This window comes from Lactuca virosa, chromosome 7 (assembly GCF_052849685.1).
Source record: "Lactuca virosa cultivar CGN04683 chromosome 7, Lactuca_virosa_CGN04683_v6, whole genome shotgun sequence".
Classification (NCBI taxonomy): Eukaryota; Viridiplantae; Streptophyta; class Magnoliopsida; order Asterales; family Asteraceae; genus Lactuca; species Lactuca virosa.
The window spans coordinates 153,162,519-153,179,940 of record NC_136432.1 but is presented as its reverse complement, the minus strand read 5'-3'; positions in this window follow the sequence as shown (position 1 = coordinate 153,179,940).

Genomic DNA, 17,422 nt, shown 5'->3' with positions numbered 1-17,422 from the left:
TGGAAGTATAGTACTTGATGGACTATATTGACATTATTATGAGTAGATAAGATTCTATGAAGAATGAGGTGTCATATGGCAAATATGGAAATGTTTCCATTAATGGGAGTTGGATATTAAGAAATATGTCTAGATTAGAAACTTTTATGCAAAAAGGATGTTCAAAGGAATGTACTTTGAGTGAGAGACATCACATCTATATAATTGTTTTGTAACAATTTCAGATAGAGTATTTTGTGATTTCATTGGCCAAGTCTTGATGTCTTTTGTGCTATGACTTTACGAAAAGATCGTTGCATAAAATGTTAGAATCTGACATATTGGGGATTGTGAAATGAGTATCATTGGAAAAGTTTTCCAAGTGATCTATTTCATAAAGTATGGACCATAGGAAACCAAAGTGTGCATGCTTGGAGCATGGGACAATTGTGGTTATAATTCGAGTAATAAGTTGATTTTCTGAAACAGTAAGCAATGAATAATGAGTAATCAATATGGTGTTTAAATAAAAGTGTTTTTATTTACGCTCAAAAGTTTTGGGGCCATATAGGATTAATATTATTATTGCGTTTCATTTTGCATGTTTTGACTTCCAGAATAACTAGGTTATTCGAACCTCCACAGTCGGTCATACGTTGGAAGTAAGTATGAAGGAAGACTGTCATGAATCTGTCTGTAGATTGTCTAAAGTGTTTAGACATAGCACAAGTTTGCTGCAGAGTTCATGAGTGCTTTGATAAGATTAAAGTATTGGATTAAACCCACGCTCACTTGAATCACTTCATGGTTTTATCACGAGTGATTGGTGAGACGATAATATTGTATATTCTTGAAACCAAGACGTGTGAGTTGTTACTTGCTGATCAGTTGCACATTGATGATAAGTAAACGCACCAGTAACTTGGTGTTATAAAACTTATTGGTGTGTGTGATTCGATTAGTAGGTGCAAGCAAGCATTTGAGTCAAAGTTTATCCATTCCTTTTACCCAAAGTGGGATAAAAGCGATATCTGTGGGCCCCTCGATGATTTAGTGATGACAAAGGAAAGTGCTCGGCCGGGCCAGGACTGATTTGATTTGTTCAATTAGTCAGTTGTCATAAATTGGAAATCGGGAAACGACACGTAGACTGAGAGAATGATTTCAAACCATGTCTCATGTCTATACGATATCTTGTAGAATGGAGGAATATATAATCCCTTATCTAAAGGACACGCGTATCTGATAAGATCAGAGTTGACAGCGGCTTTGAAAGCTACGATTGCTGATCAGGTTCTGAAGTCATACGCAGAATAGTTATTAGACTTATCCAAGTGGGAGACTGTTGGATTAGTGTCTAAGTCCATAACTATTTTGGTATGTACTTGACCCGATTATGAGCATGGTCCTTTTGGGTTGCCTTCACCATAGCAATATGTAGGATGAATTAAGGAGAATTATGATTTATTAATATATTATAAGAATAATATATTAAAGGAGAAATCATATTGTTTAATTAATATTAGTCGAGAATTAATTATGAATTAATTTTGTGACTAAAAGAGATTAATTAAACTTAAGGGACTGGAATTGTAATCATAAGATAATTGCAAGAGTGGGCTAATGGATTCCATAGAGTGGAGTGGACAAAATTTATGGGGAAGCCCATAAGATTTCGTCCATGACTCTAAAGAAAGGGATTCATGGGCTGCTTAGGGCCTAAGCAGTCAGATTAGGGTTTCCTAGTTGTAAACCCTAATAGCCTACACCTATATAAAGAGCCCTTTATGCCCAAAAACGTGGACAACTCTGAGATTAAGGTTTCTGGACGTTTTGGCTGCCTCCTCTCTCCTCCCTCTTCATCCAAGTTGCTTAGTGGTGTTTGTGACTCCATTAGAGGTGCAACACTTGAGGCACTAAGCTTTCTGAAGCAAATCAAAGTAAGGATTGATTGTTATTGCTATATAACAATCAAAGGTAATTACTAAACCCTTTATTTCAGTTCTTATTTGATAGATCTAGGGTTTGTAAGTCTTGGATTCAAAGCATGTACAATAGAGAAACCTAGATCCAAGCATTAGGGTTTGTATGAGCACATAGGATTGTTTCTTATGCATAAAACCCATCAGCTCAAACTATAACGATTGGATGCGCAACATCAAGATGGCTCTTCGTTTTGAGAACAAAGAATATGTTCTTGAAAAGGAGCTCAAAGAGCTTGATGAGTCTGAAGCTACTCCTGAAGATCTTGCTGCCTACAAGAAACATTACGATGATGCTACCAAAGTGGCGTGCATCATGGTGGCAACCATGTCCCCAGAACTGCAGAGGTACTATGAGGACTACTGGGCTTTTGAGATGAACAAGGACCTTATGGAAAAGTACCATAAGCGAGCTCGTCAAGAAAAGTTTGAAGTAGTCAAGTCACTCATGGCTTGCAAGATGAAAGAAGGGGAATCGGTTGTGTCACATGTGCAAAGAATGCAACGCTACATAGAGCGTTTGGTCAAGCTCAACATTCACTTTGATGAGGAATTGGCCATTGACATGGTCTTGAACTCACTACCTGATTGTTATGGTCAGTTTATTCTAACTTACCATTTGAACAATACTGAGCAGACCTTGGCCCAATTGCACAACTTGTTGCAGACAGCTGAGGCAGGAATGAAGGGTAAAAGTATACCCTCCACGCCTACAAGTGCCCCTGTGTTGGCTATTGAACAGGGAAAGGGGAAAAAGAGGAAAGGTCCTGCCAAGCAAAACTGGAAGAGCAAGGCTCAAGCTGGGTCGTCTAGTAATGGCCCAAAGGCTAAGCCCAATGGTTCCACTCCCCATGTTTCTGATCCAAAAGAGGCCGTTTGCTTTTACTGCAATCAAAAGGGGCATTGGAAGAGATCTTGCCCACAATATCTGCAAGATATCAAGGATGGCAAAGTGAAGCCATCTTCGGCAGGTATTTACACTATTTCTGCTAATAACTCATTATCTTCTCGTTCATGGGTCCTTGATACAGGATGTGGTTTTCATATATGTTCTGATTTGCAGGGACTAAAGGAAAGTGAGGAGATAGAGCGAGGAAGGATAAACTTGATCATGGGAAACAGAAAGTCTTCACCAGTGACCAAGATCAGAGTTTATCAGCTTCTGCTTAGCAATGATGTTAGATTAGATTTAATAAATTGTTGCTATTCGTCTGAGATGACGAGAAACATTATTTCATTTCATGCATTGTTCAGACAAGGTTTCAAATATTCTTTTAATGATTTGAATGGTTCAATTTCTGTTTATAAGAATGGTGTTTTTATGTTTGAAGCTTTACCTTGTGATGGTGTGTATGAAACAGTGACTTGTGTTGATAGCTTAGGAAATAGTGTACTTAATATTGACTTGTCTAATAGTGTAGACAAGGCATGCTTGTGGCATTGTCGTCTTGGACACATTAACAAGAAACGCATAGCCCAACTCCAAAAGGATGGAGTGTTGGAATCATTTGACCTAAAATCAGATGATATGTGTGAATCTTGTCTTTTGGGAAAGATGACAAAATCACCATTCACAGGGTCTTGTGAAAGAGGTGAAGGTCTGTTGGATCTCATACACACAGATGTGTGTGGGCCCTTCAGATCAACTACAAGAGATGCTAATCGATTCTATGTGACTTTCACTGACGATTATAGCAGATATGGATATATCTACTTGATCAAGCATAAGTCAGAAACTTTTGAAAAGTTCAAAGAGTTTAAGCATGAAGTCGAAAATCAATTGGGCAGAAAGATAAAGATACTTAGATCCGATAGAGGCGGGGAGTATCTTAGTATCGAGCTTAACGACTATCTGAAAGAATGTGGGATAGTCTCACAATTGACTCCTCCTAGGACACCACAGTTAAATGGTGTAGCTGAGAGGCGTAATCGAACCTTGTTAGACATGGTTCGTTCTATGATGAGTCGGGCTTCGCTTCCCATTCACTTCTGGGGGTATGCCTTAGAGACAGCCGCCCACATCCTCAATCTTGTCCCTACAAAGAAGGTTGCCAAAACACCTCACGAAATGTGGACAGGGAAAGTTCCCTCGTTAGCACATATTAAAGTCTGGGGTTGTGAAGCTTTCGTAAGACGAGAGACTCACGACAAGCTAGCAGCTAGAAGTGAGAAATGTGTTTTCATTGGTTACCCAAAGCAGACTTTTGGATATTTGTTCTACAGGCCTAGTGAGAACGTGGTCTTTGTAGCACGAAGAGGAGTCTTTCTTGAAAGAGAGCTCATATTCAAAGAGGACAGTGGGAGCACTATTGACCTTGAAGAAATTCAAGAGTCAGCCAATGAAGGAACCTTAGATGACACTAGCACTCAACCAGAGGAAACAGTTCCTGTTGAACCAATCGATAACTCATTACCTCTTAGAAGATCCACTAGGGTGAGTGTGCCACCTGAGTTGTATGGTTTTCATATTACTTCAGATGGTGACACATTCATAAGTGACAGAACACTGGTAAACTTAGATGAACCAGTCACTTATAAGGAAGCAATGGCAGGCCCAGAGGCTTCCAAGTGGAAAGAGGCAAGGGACAGCGAGATTAAGTCCATGTATGACAACCAAGTTTGGAATTTGGTTGATAGTGCACCAGGTCGTAAGACAGTTGGGTGCAAATGGATCTTCAAGAAGAAGACAGACATGGATGGAAATGTGCACACATTCAAGGCTCGACTGGTTGCAAAAGGTTTCACTCAAACCCCAGGGGTTGACTATGATGAGACCTTCTCGCCAGTGGCTAAGATTAAATCTATTAGGATATTGCTCGCCATAGCTGCCTTTCATGATTATGAAATCTGGCAGATGGATGTCAAAACTGCTTTCCTTAATGGGAAGTTGGCTGAAGATGTTTACATGAGTCAGCCAGAGGGTTTTGTTGATGCAAAGTTCCCCAATAGAGTGTGCAAGCTTGAGAAATCCATTTATGGATTGAAACAAGCATCTCGCAGTTGGAATCTTTGCTTCCATGAGAAAGTCAAAGAGTTTAGTTTCTCTAGAAGTGAAGATGAGTTATGTGTGTATATCAAGGCTAGTGGGAGTATAGTAACTTTTCTGGTGTTGTATGTCGACGACATATTACTCATTGGTAACGACGTTCCAACCTTGAAAGAAGTTAAGTCTTGGCTTGGAAAGTGTTTTGCCATGAAAGACCTTGGAGAAGCTGCCTATATTCTTGGGATTAGAATATTGAGAGATAGAAAGAAGAGACTAATTGGACTTAGTCAGAGCACATACTTGGATAAGGTACTAAAGAGGTTTAGTATGGAAAATTCCAAGAAGGGAGAGCTACTTATCCAGAGCAATACCAAATTGAGTAAGACTCAATGCCCGAGTACAGATGTTGAAATAGATGACATGAGTCGTGTACCTTATGCTTCCGTTGTAGGATCGATCATGTACGCTATGACATGTACTCGCCCTGATGTGGCATTTGCTTTGAGCATGGTCAGTCGCTATCAGGGAAACCCAGGTAGAGCTCATTGGATAGCAGTTAAGAATATACTCAAGTATTTGCGAAGGACAAAGGACTGGGTCCTTGTGCTTGGTGGCAGTGATACTTTGAGAGTAGATGGTTACAGTGATGCCAGCTTTCAGACGGATAGAGATAACTTCCGTTCTCAGTCGGGCTGGGTGTTTTTACTGAATGGAGGAGCAGTTACTTGGAAGAGTTCCAAGCAAAATATGGTGGCTGATTCTACTTGTGAATCAGAGTACATAGCAGCAAGTGAAGCGTCGAAAGAAGCAGCTTGGTTGAGGAACTTCATCGGGGATCTCGAAGTTGTTCCAACCATCCAGGAGCCTATGGAACTGTTCTGCGATAATGAAGGAGCGGTTGCCTTGGCAAAGGAACCGAGAGATCATGGTAAGACCAGACAAATCGGCAGAAAGTACCATTTCATCAGACATAGAGTTGAAGAAGGCCATCTTATAGTAAAGAGGGTGTCATCTGAAGATAACCCAGCAGATCCCCTCACAAAGGGTCTGAGTAGGGCTAAGCATATTCAGCATGCTCGGAGCATAGGACTGAAAGATGATATTAGTTTTAGTAGTTAGATTAGTTTTATTCTGAAACTTGTAACAAAGTAAATGTAATTGACTTTTGGTGATTAAATAATAAAGTATTGTTTATAAGTTTGGTTACTGCCTTCTGTCAATTGTTTATTATTGTGTTTCATATTTTGCATGTTTTACTTCCTGAATAATAAGATTATTCAAACTCCACAGTCACTCGTACTTTTAGAAGTAAGTAGTGAATTAAGACTGTCATGAACTGGATTGTAGATTGTCTAAGGATAGACATGGCAATAGAATTGTTGCAACATTCATGAGTACTCAGAAATTGAGATTTGAGTATTGGATAAACCCTCGCTCAGAGTATCACTTCATGGAATTCATCACGAGTGATACTGAGACGATAATATCTTATAATCTTGAAACGAAGATATATGACTTGTAATTTACAAGTCGGTTATGCATTGGTGATACGAAAACGCATCAGTAACTTGGTGTTATAAAACGTATTGTCATGTATAATTTGATGAGTAAAAGATACAAGCATATGAGTCAACGTTTATTCGTTCCTTTTGCCCTAACAGGAAAAGCGATATTTGTGGGCCCCTCGATGATTTGGTGTTGACTTATGAGCTGGGCCCAGCCAGGACTAGATTGATGTGTTCGATTAGAAGTCCTACATCATCACAAATCAGAAATCGGGAAACATAGATTCTGGACAAAGAGATTGATTACATCCCATGTCTTTTGTCTAGGGATATCTGCAGAACGAAGGATTATATGATCACTTATCTTAGGACACGTAACTGACTGGGTCAGAGTTCGGCAGCAGCTTTTTGGAAGCTACAATTTGCTGGTCAAATTTAGAAGGCATACTAGCAATTATAGTTACAGACTTATCCAAGTGGGAGACTGTTGGATTAGGTGTCTAAGCCCATAACTATAATTGGTATGTACTTGAACTGATAGCAACACAGTCCTTTTGGGTTGCCCTCAACCTAGCAACTGGACAAGGAAATTATGAAAGGAGAGATATTAATTTATAAGATTAATAAATTAATATGTAAATGATTTATTAATATGTTAATGGATTAATATATTAATTAGAAATCATTATGTTTAATTAATAGTTAGCCAGAAATTAATCAGAATTAATTTTGGGGTTAAAAGAATTAATTATAAAGTGCAGGGACTAGTTTGCAATTAACTAATAGTTGAGTGGAAGGATCCAGAACCCCCTTGGAAGGAGGTGGACGAAATTCATAGGGGAAACCCTAGAGATTTCGTCCAAGGGGTCCAGATAAGGCCCTTGGATCTTGCTTAGGCCCTAAGCAAAGGATAACTAGGGTTTTCCCTAAACCCTAGATCCCTCAGCTATTTAAGGAGCCTCCTGGCTCACATTTGAGGACACTGATTTCTTCGGAAGAAACCCTAAGGCCGAAATTGCATACTCTCTCCATCCTCTCTCCTCCAAGTTTCCTTCTTGCTAGTTCTTGGGTGTGATTCCATTAGAGGCATTACATTTGTGGTGCTAAGCTTCCAAGAAGATCAAGATCAAGATCAAGAGGATTATCAACTGTTTGCTATAACAATTGAAAGGTATGTAACTCCTAAACCCTAGTTTGTTAATTTCGAAATTAGCCTCTCTCCTCTAGGGTTCTTGTTTTGCAATTCAAAGTTATATGTTCAATAGTTAAAACATAGATCCAAAGTAGGTTGCATGTGAACTTAGGAATTGTTTTCTAGTTTATTTGTTTTACCTAAAACCCATCAGTGGTATCAGAGCCATTGTTTGTTTTAAATTGAATTGCTATAATTGTTGAATTGCAAATTAGGGTTTATAGCTATTAAACCCTAAAGGCCAAATTTTCGATTTCTAGGGTTTTGGATAAAAGGGTTTTTTCGAAAACCCTAGCCTCCTCCCTTGTAAATTTCGAAATTAGGGTTAGAGTTTTGAAAACCCTAGCCTCCTCCCTTGTAAATTTCGAAATTGCTAGAAGTTTTAGGGTTTCTTGTTTTGGATAATTGTTACTTAATTAGATTAATTGGATAATTATTTAAGCTTCCCGGTTCCGTCGCGAAACTTCGACGGGTCATAACTTCTTCGTTATAACTCGGATTTCGGCGTTCTTTATATGTACGGAACCCTTGAGACATATTCTACAACTTGGTTAAGATTATTTATTCTAAATAATCTTTTGTCGAAAAGTCATTTTCGACCCCTATTATCTCTAGATTGACTAGCCCGGATCTACGGACGTTACAATTATCTCCCCCTTAGGATGATTACGTCCCGGAATCATCAACGAAACAGGGCTCACATGATGACTCCATCCGTTATCTCTTCATCCTAAGTGATAACCATAACTTTGATGTTTCTTCGAACGAGTATCTAACTCTTAGACTCCTTGACTACAGGCGGTACTCGATCTCGTACCTGTTCGTTAGACTCCAAATTATGACATTCGAGTCACAATCTCTCTGGAGACTCCTTCTTCTTCTTAGGAACTGAAGATAAGTTCTTTTATTACTACAATAGACTGATGTGTCGTATTCTAATGACCTATCATCGTATATTGCAATTAGACTCAGGTCTCCAGAACAGACTTTACTTTCCTTCATGTACTAATCTCATCTTAAAAGGTAGCATTTCTAGCTACAAGAAACTATCGCGATACCTCTACCGATCGCTTTGATTATCCTTCATTTTAATCTTCCGGTTTAAGTCAGATGCTACTTCAAACTTGGTTCTCTGAACCATTTAACATACTCGTCGTAGTCGGACTCAATTCGATATGACCACTAGGGTCGGAATAACAATCATATTTTTAGTCTTTACCGAAACGATGGTAACGACATATTTGAATAAAACGATATCAATTACTAGCTTCTTGGTAACCTTGTGACTTTCCCTGATCCAAGTGTGAGTCCTGTGATTCCGGTAGTATAGGCCTCTACTACCATTCACACCTACTCATACTCGTCTTAAGTATTGTCTCGCAGTTTCCCCAAGTCACCATACAAGAAAATCACATAACAGTTTAACACATCAGATAACAAAATGAAGGTTTTATATTATTTCTTGAAACGATTACATGGGTGTTCAAGTTCACCCTAGACTATGCCTCTAATAGGCTACACCTCCTGATACTAACCGCTTGACTACTTTATAACTTGATCTTCGGATATCAGTTCTTATTCCCGATTCCTTGCATTGCCATCTGCTTCGTCAAGGATCATATGAAATGCTCTTGCCTTCGGCTTTGGCGGTACATTTGGCTTGGCGGCTTCTTCTTTCCTTGGGCAGTCTTGCTTGAAGTGTCCTTCTTCACCACACTTAAAGCAGACTTCTCTCTTGGTGGTGCATTCGCTGGCATAATGACCAGTCTTCCCGCATTTGAAGAAGGTCATTTCTTTAGAGCATCTTCCAATGTGCTTCCTTCTGCACTTGTCACACCATTATGATCCTTCCCCAGACTTTGGTAATTTTCTCTTCTCGTTGGATCTTGTGGATCCTTCAAACTTTCTCTTATCGCCAACTTCAACCTTGCTGGCGGCTCTTCCCTTGATCATATCTTCAACAGACTTGGCAGCCTAGATAGCTGCCTCTAGAGTAGGTGCCTGACGTACCGGCACTGCATACTCCCAGGGAAGTCCCTTTGCGTACTTGTCAACTTTTTTCAGCTCGTCTAGGACAAGGCGAAAAGCAAACTCCATTTTGTCCGTGAAGTTGTTGGTGTATTCATCGATGGACATGCTTCCTTTCTTCAAAGTTAGGAATTGGTTCTCTAGCTCGAGCAGGTTTTAGGCTGAGCAGTACTTACGCTTGAATTGCACCAAAAACTCTGCCCAAGTCAATTGTAGGGGCTCATTGGGGCTTAGAGTCTTCCCCAGGGTGTTCCACCAGCGAACAGCGCCTCCTCTGAATTGACGTACTGCAAACATGGTTTGTAGCTTGCCTTCGCAACCACATGTCATGAAGGCTAATTCCATCTCCGAGATCCAATCCATGACTCCGATCGGATCTTCCTTCCCAGTGAAAGTCGATGGCTTGCAAGTTAGAAAATCTTTGTACTTGCATCCATTCCTCTTGACTCCGTCATCTTGATTGTTTCTCCTAATCACCGGTGGATCAGCTTGATCAACGGTCCTGCTGTCGTTCCCTTCCTCAGACTGCCCGTCACTCAGCTCGGGATGTTCAACAGGCATCGTGGGCTCATCCCGATTCTGTTGAAGTAATCGCCTTGTTTCCTCCCTTTAACGATCCAACATTGTCTGGATCATCGCTTGCACTCCGGCCATTGTGATTGGTTCGGGAGCGGCTACCACCACGGGTATTTGCTCAACCACTGGTGGTTGATTCCTATTTCCATTCGCATTCCCAGCTCCACTGCAGGTTCTTGCCATCTTGATCTATACACCGAATACGGTGAATTTAGATCCTTATTTAGGATAGACGTTTAAATCATCCTTATCTTTCTGAAACGTTTACATGCTAGTTCTAATATCGTAATCGTACGTTTAGAATCCTAAACACATAAGGTCTCCAGATCCGGTCGGCAACAGACCATAGATCCAAAGAAATAACAACATATAAGGCATAAATCATTTAGCACATAAAGCATATTAGGCATTTTCCTAAATAAGCTAGTGCTTGTGTCTATTCAGGTGTATTACCTAAATTTATTCCTCACGATCATCACTTAGCATTCTAAGTTTAAGTCTAGAAATAAATCCATATTCCTAGTTCGCTTAAACTAATGTTCTGATACCAACTATGACATCCCCATTTTCACGGCCAGAAAAGACCGATTTGTTTATGCTTTATTTTGAAAATCAGAGTTGTGACAACCCGAAATTTTTTGCCTTGTAACGCCAGTACAATCAACCTTAAGTCATACTCACTCATGCTATCATTCAGCACTGTTTAGAGTCTGTTTGGGTGTTTTAAGCCTAGTTCATTCAAGGAAGGAGTGTTAAGATATAGCTGTTGAAGTTCAAACCATCAAACAAAGCCATAAACTTCATCATGTGGAGTTTACGGCCGTAAACATGGAGTTTACGGCCGTAAACTCAACCATGGCCGTAAACCCCTCCTATATATATATATATATATATATATATATATATATATATATATATATATATATATATATATATATATATGAGAGCACTTCATTCTTCTCATTCGTTTCCTTCCTTGGCTGAAATCTCCCCATTCTCTCTCAAGTATCATCGAGACTTCACTCCCGATCTTCATCAAAGGGCCTCCAAAGTGTGAGTAATCTTCCTCTAACTAAGTTGTATGCTAGAAACACTTGATCTACACTTTGAAATCATCCAATTCTCAAGAACAAAAGGAGTTTACGGCCAAGAGCATCTCCCTTGGCCGTAAACCCCTATAAAGGTGCCATTTGAGCCTTAAACTCTTCCTAAGGCTTGGATTTGAGGCTAGAACACTCCCTTGTGCTTTTTAAGACCTTGAATCATCACCAAACTCATCATCAAAAAGAGTTTACGGCCAGGAGTTTACACCTTGGCCGTAAACCCTTGTAGTTGTCATGATTTGGACCTTAAACACATCTAGATCTTTACTAACCATTGGAACACTTGAGCCTTTGAAATTCCTTGCCTTTAAGACCCAATAAGACACCATTTGGTGAGTTTAGGGCCATAGGGTTTATGGTGTGGCCGTAAACACCTCAACACCCTCCATTAAGTTGGTCTTTCTCATCCTTGTGTAGAGCAATGGTCCCTCAAGATTCCCTAACCTTCAAACACCCACTTATGCATGTTTGACCATGACTTTATGGCCGTAAACTCCCTTGGCCGTAAACACATGGCCGTAAACACCAAACCATGGCCTTAAACACCTTTTAGATGAATCACATGTGATTCCAACACTTGGTCAAAGTGTTTTCTAGTCCTGGAAGGTGTTTCCTTGCATTTGGTTGCTTCTAGACACTATATTTATGTCAATATATGCCATTATATGTCATTTAGGACTTGTTAAGTCTCGGGACTTCATTCGTGGAACTTCTCATCCTTACGCGCATATTCGTTGAATCACCCACATCAGGTGAGTTCATACCCCTATATTTTCCGTGTTTTAATGTTTTCAGGGGGGGATACAAGCCAAACTCAAAGTGTTTTATTAACTTTTAAACTTATTAATACAATCCAACGATTTCTACGTTTAATAACATATTCGGATATTTTATCCCTTTTTAATATGTTGAGCATAAGGGAAACTTTTATATTGGAAATCTAATTTCATAGCTTTCAGAAAGGTTTTTACAAAGCATTTTCATATCAATTCTATTAAACTATAATGGGTATAGTTTGGGATAACCCGCTAGGTAGTTTTCACCAAATCAGATTTCATGAATAAATATGTATAAACTATGGCAGATTTAGTTTATGTTATATATTTTCTCAGGAGTATAAAGTACTATTATTCAAGGTTAATTATTGTTTTATACTGTTTCTCGCTAGTAAACTAGATTATACAGAATTGTGAGGCTCTACTTCAATACTGTACCCTTTAGTGTACGAAACTAAATCCTATCATAGTATAACTAGAGTCTCCTGGAGGGAGAGCGTGAGATTTGTGAATAGATCTATTCGGGACTGACAATCCCACACCTGAACTTCTAGCTACAGTTAGGCGGGCACGCCTGGGGTGAACAAATGTCATTTAACTTAACGCCTGAAGAACGTTATAAAGGTCTCTAGGTCATATCAAGTATAGTTATACGACTCGCAAATAAGTATAAACTAACTTTGGTTTACGAACTCTAATCTTCATTTGTTTTATTTTGAGTAATAAAACTACTTTTATATATGCTAATAGTAATCGGGGATTTCTAAACTGACATCTCTACCTCTAGGACAGATAACCTGCTTTGGGGAAAATATGGGATTTTCCCAGGATAACACTGGCATTTCTAAAACTGATGATTTATCTTCTACTAATAGATACTCTTACAACACTGCTTTTCATAAGAAAATATTGGATTTTCTTGAGGAACACTTTTCAAACAGGATCAAAGAAACATTTTCCATAAAAACTAAATGCTTATGAACTCACCAGCTTTATGTTGATACTCTTTCAAAACTGCTTGTATTCTCAGGGAATTAGTAGACAGGTACTTCGAGGCTTTTGGAGAAGTCGGCGCGTTAGAGTCACGTCTTTCGATTTTACTTTTGTTATAAATAAAACCTTGTATTAAAACAATGTAAACCTTTTTCATATATGTATTCAATGTTTGGTTGTGTTTACTATGCTTGCTATGATACAACTGTTGTGATACTACGCATGACGTCAACCACCCCCGAACGTTTCCGCCGTTCCGGTTTGGGGGTGTGACAGATTGGTATCAGAGCCCTTGTTTATAGCGAACTAAGTATACCGAACCATACATGGTATACAACTATAAACACTAAGGGGCCTAAGTGCTCTAAACTAAAAGTATATTTTCGAAATATAAAGTATTTTTGTAACAAGTATACTAGTATGCATACATAACAGAACCAGAGTCATAGATAGAATGAAACAAAAGTATTTGGATGTTGGGACACTGCGGTTAAACCTGGGCAGTTATGTAATCATGTCTAGGGTCAATATAGTCTGATAAACTATATTCATTCGAGACATGACCAACATGTGCTTGAGAGTGACTGTGGTGTTGCAGCAAGCCTAAAACTTACCTAGATACCAGGAGAGTTCTAGAATCAAACATAAGGGTTAAAAATACTATAGGAGTATTTTAGGGTGCTATAACGACCGAACCGGAAACTTACCCAGGAGAATCAATCATGTAACTATAACACATTGGAAGTATTATAGATTCGATGCCTATTAACTATCCCTTTACCATCACCTCGCGTAGATAGCATGGCTGGATTCCATCTCCCTGGCGACCCGTACTTTCCCAACCAAGGAGATGGCGGATGGATCGAGCCAGAGCCAAAAGAAAACCATGAAATTCCTTTGGACGATGATTTTGCCAAACCATTTCCTGAAGAGACTGACTCGGAACCCGAAGTCGAGAACCTACCTCAAGTGACCCCAATACCAAATCCTAACCCTCAAGTTGGATTCCAAGGTCCAACGCCTATGTGGGTCGGGAGTTTGAATAGGTGGAGCCACGAGCAAGACCAACCCCTCCCATACGACGAAAACCGCAACTTCTACAATTTAAACGAAGGAGGCCCCGCGGACAGGGCCCTTCCAATCCTGATACGCCAAGTGACTCGCAATGAGGAACTGGGTATGGCAACCCTTCAGCGAACTATGGAGCTCGAAGCGGATTCGAACGCCAACACGGACCGCATTCATCGCCTCGAGATTTCTCATGCGAGAACTGTAAGGAACAATGAAACTCTGCAACGAGAGTTAGCTACAACCCGAGCCGAAGTCATAGAGCTCCGAGCACGTCAGTCAGAGTATGAGAGACGCCTGCTTGGTGTGGAGCGTCAACTGGCCGAATTAAGGTTTCACTTGAGGAGTACCCGTCGCCGATAGGGGGATACTCTACTCATCCTTCCTTTTTGGTCTAAGGAATAACTTTCATATTTAATTTCTAAGTAGATCTTTTCTGTAAACATCTCTGTCTTTCTTGTTGCCAAGATTTTCTCCTTATTAGTATGACTTAGACCTACTTTTAGGTCAAGGCTTCCGAAATATGTGTAATCTCAGTTTCAGTTATGATGGCAACAACCATATTTCAGTTAATGATGATCTTTGTCAAAAGTATACCTTAGATCGTTAGCATGCAAATTAAGCAACATTATCAAGGTCCTATCACTGTTTTGTCTTCAAAACACGTATCATAGGATGTACTTAGACGATCATTCCTTTTCCCCATCAATTTCATAGCAGTCCTCATGAAAAATTCGATGTCCTAGTCGGCACGGGATGGTTAAGCACCAAATCGTGCTGATATCATTTTCTTCGAGAAAGCAATTCGTCTCAATCTTTCCCTCTGACGAGGTCCTCCCTGGTTATAGTGATAAAAATTTGTTCAAACCTTCGTATCATTTCCTACGCCAAGGCCCAAAAGTATCTGTGAAAGGGATGCCATGCATTCCTGGCTCATGTGATTGATGAGACGCAAAAAGTTAAAGACCTCGAGAGCATCTCCGAAGTCTGCAACCTTCCTGATGTCTTCCCCAAAGACATTCCAGGGATTTCTTCCGAGTGTCAAGTTAAATCCCGTATCGACTTGATCCCCAGAACTACCCTTATAGCTAAATCTCCATATCGTCCAGAGCCGACGAGAATGTGAGAGTTATCCAGCCAGCGCAATGAGCCGAACAACAAGGAGTCTGTAAGTTTATTGTATGTGAACTTTATTGCGTTCAAATCTTTTTCTATTCTTGCTAGGACCACATCATGGGGATGTGGGTCGAATCAATGAGAGTTAGATAGCAAAACGGGAAATCCCAATGCATAGATAAATATTTAGGATACATCCAAAGGCAACCGTTGTTGCTCACAAGCTTCTTTTCTTGACATATAGCAGATCATGCCTCCGAAGGAACATATCCAACCCACTAGTAAGACACCAGTCCTCCAGATGGACTCAGCTACATTCCAAGCTACTGTCACGGCAGCCGTAACAGCCGCCCTAGCTGTTCTTAACGCTAACAACACAAATATGGGTGGAAGTGTTAATGGCAATCCAAATCTTGGTGTCAACCAATCTCAACAACAAGTGCCTACTAGAAAGGACACACCTGATCTCCAACCTAACATCCTAAAATGAAAGTTCAAAGGGAGTTGTTCGAACCAAAGACCTACTGAGAGGCAACGAATTGGGATAGTCAGTACCCCAGTCATCCCTGCTGTTCCAACACCAACCATACCCTACTGTGGAAACCCACTGCAACAAATGCAACTACCATCATCATGGAGTCTGTCGAGTGCTGCATTGCACCAGATGCAACAGGAAGGGGCACACCTCCAGCAGTTGTAGGACCCTAGTCAAGTTCATCACTCTGACTACCAATGTTGGGACAAGTACAACCTGTTACCTCTGTGGTAGTGTAGGACATTTCAAAAGAAATTGTCCTAAGGCTAAGGATGGCAAGGAAGCTCGCTTCGCAAAGACCCCGACCCAACACATCACTTCCACTACCGATGTTAGCTTAGTTCAAGTGTGCAGTACATGTGGAGAAATGGGACATATCAAAAGAGACTGCCCAACAGAGAAGAACAATGAGGAAACTGGAGGAGTCTGACCTCAGGGAATGAGGAAGCATCAAAGAACCCTGCTATGTTTTGGTATGTTTTCGCAAACCCCAATAATTGCTCATAATTGTGATTAACTCCCTCGTCCAAATTGAATCACGATGTTCTTATAAGATTTAAAGCCCTAACAAGTAAATTATGATAGCTTAGTGAATATGTTAGGTTCAGTTGTAGTTATACATGGCTTGTGTACACCAAACAATCATAGAGAGATCTAGTAAGAACCATTTCATGAAAGTTCATAGCTTCAAAACATCAGAACCCTCGTGTTAGTAGTACCTGTTAACTTCGAGTCAAACATAGAAAACACCAGAGACATTCCTCCAGGGGCATCAATGTTCTAACAAAGCGATCCTTCCAAACCAACTTAACGCGCGATCCTACGACGTCATCCTGTTTAGTCCGACTGAGTCTATGTTATACCAAACCCTGTTGTCTTAAATCGTTTGATCGCAAAACTCTCATCGCTCGTAACAACAAACTAGATGAGAACTTCGAAAATTCATCTCTCTTCGAAAATCGAAGGTATCCATGCGAAGAGTATGAATCAGAACCAGCGGGTACAATAGTGAAGATCCGCTGAAACATTTGGCGAGAGCCCGAATACAAGAAGGAGAGACTCACCTGTGTCTACCTTCGAGAAGTAATCCGTTTTCATGGTATACCTGTAATCATTACCTCCGACCGGGTTAGCTAGTTTACTTAGAGAACTTAGCAACATACATACTGTCTTTCACGTGTCGAACCTAGATAAGTGCCTGTCCGATGAGACACTTGCAATTCCCCTCGACAATATTGATTTAAACGAGAGTCAACGCTTCGCGTAGGAATCATTTGAACTCATGGACCAGAAAGTTCAAGCGCACGAAACGAACGTCGTATCCGGATAGTGAAGGTTCACTGGGATACCAAACGAGAACTTGAATTCACTTCGGAGCACGAGAATCCAAGGAAACAGAAGTAACCCCATCTCTTTTAGGTCCACGAGTCGTATCATTATTCTTGAATTTCGGGACGAAATTCCATCTAACGGGGGGATGATGTGACAACCCGACAATTTTTGCCTTGTAATGCCAGTATAATCAACCTTAAGTCAGACTCACTCCTGCTATCATTCAGCACTGTTTAGAGTCTGTTTGGGTG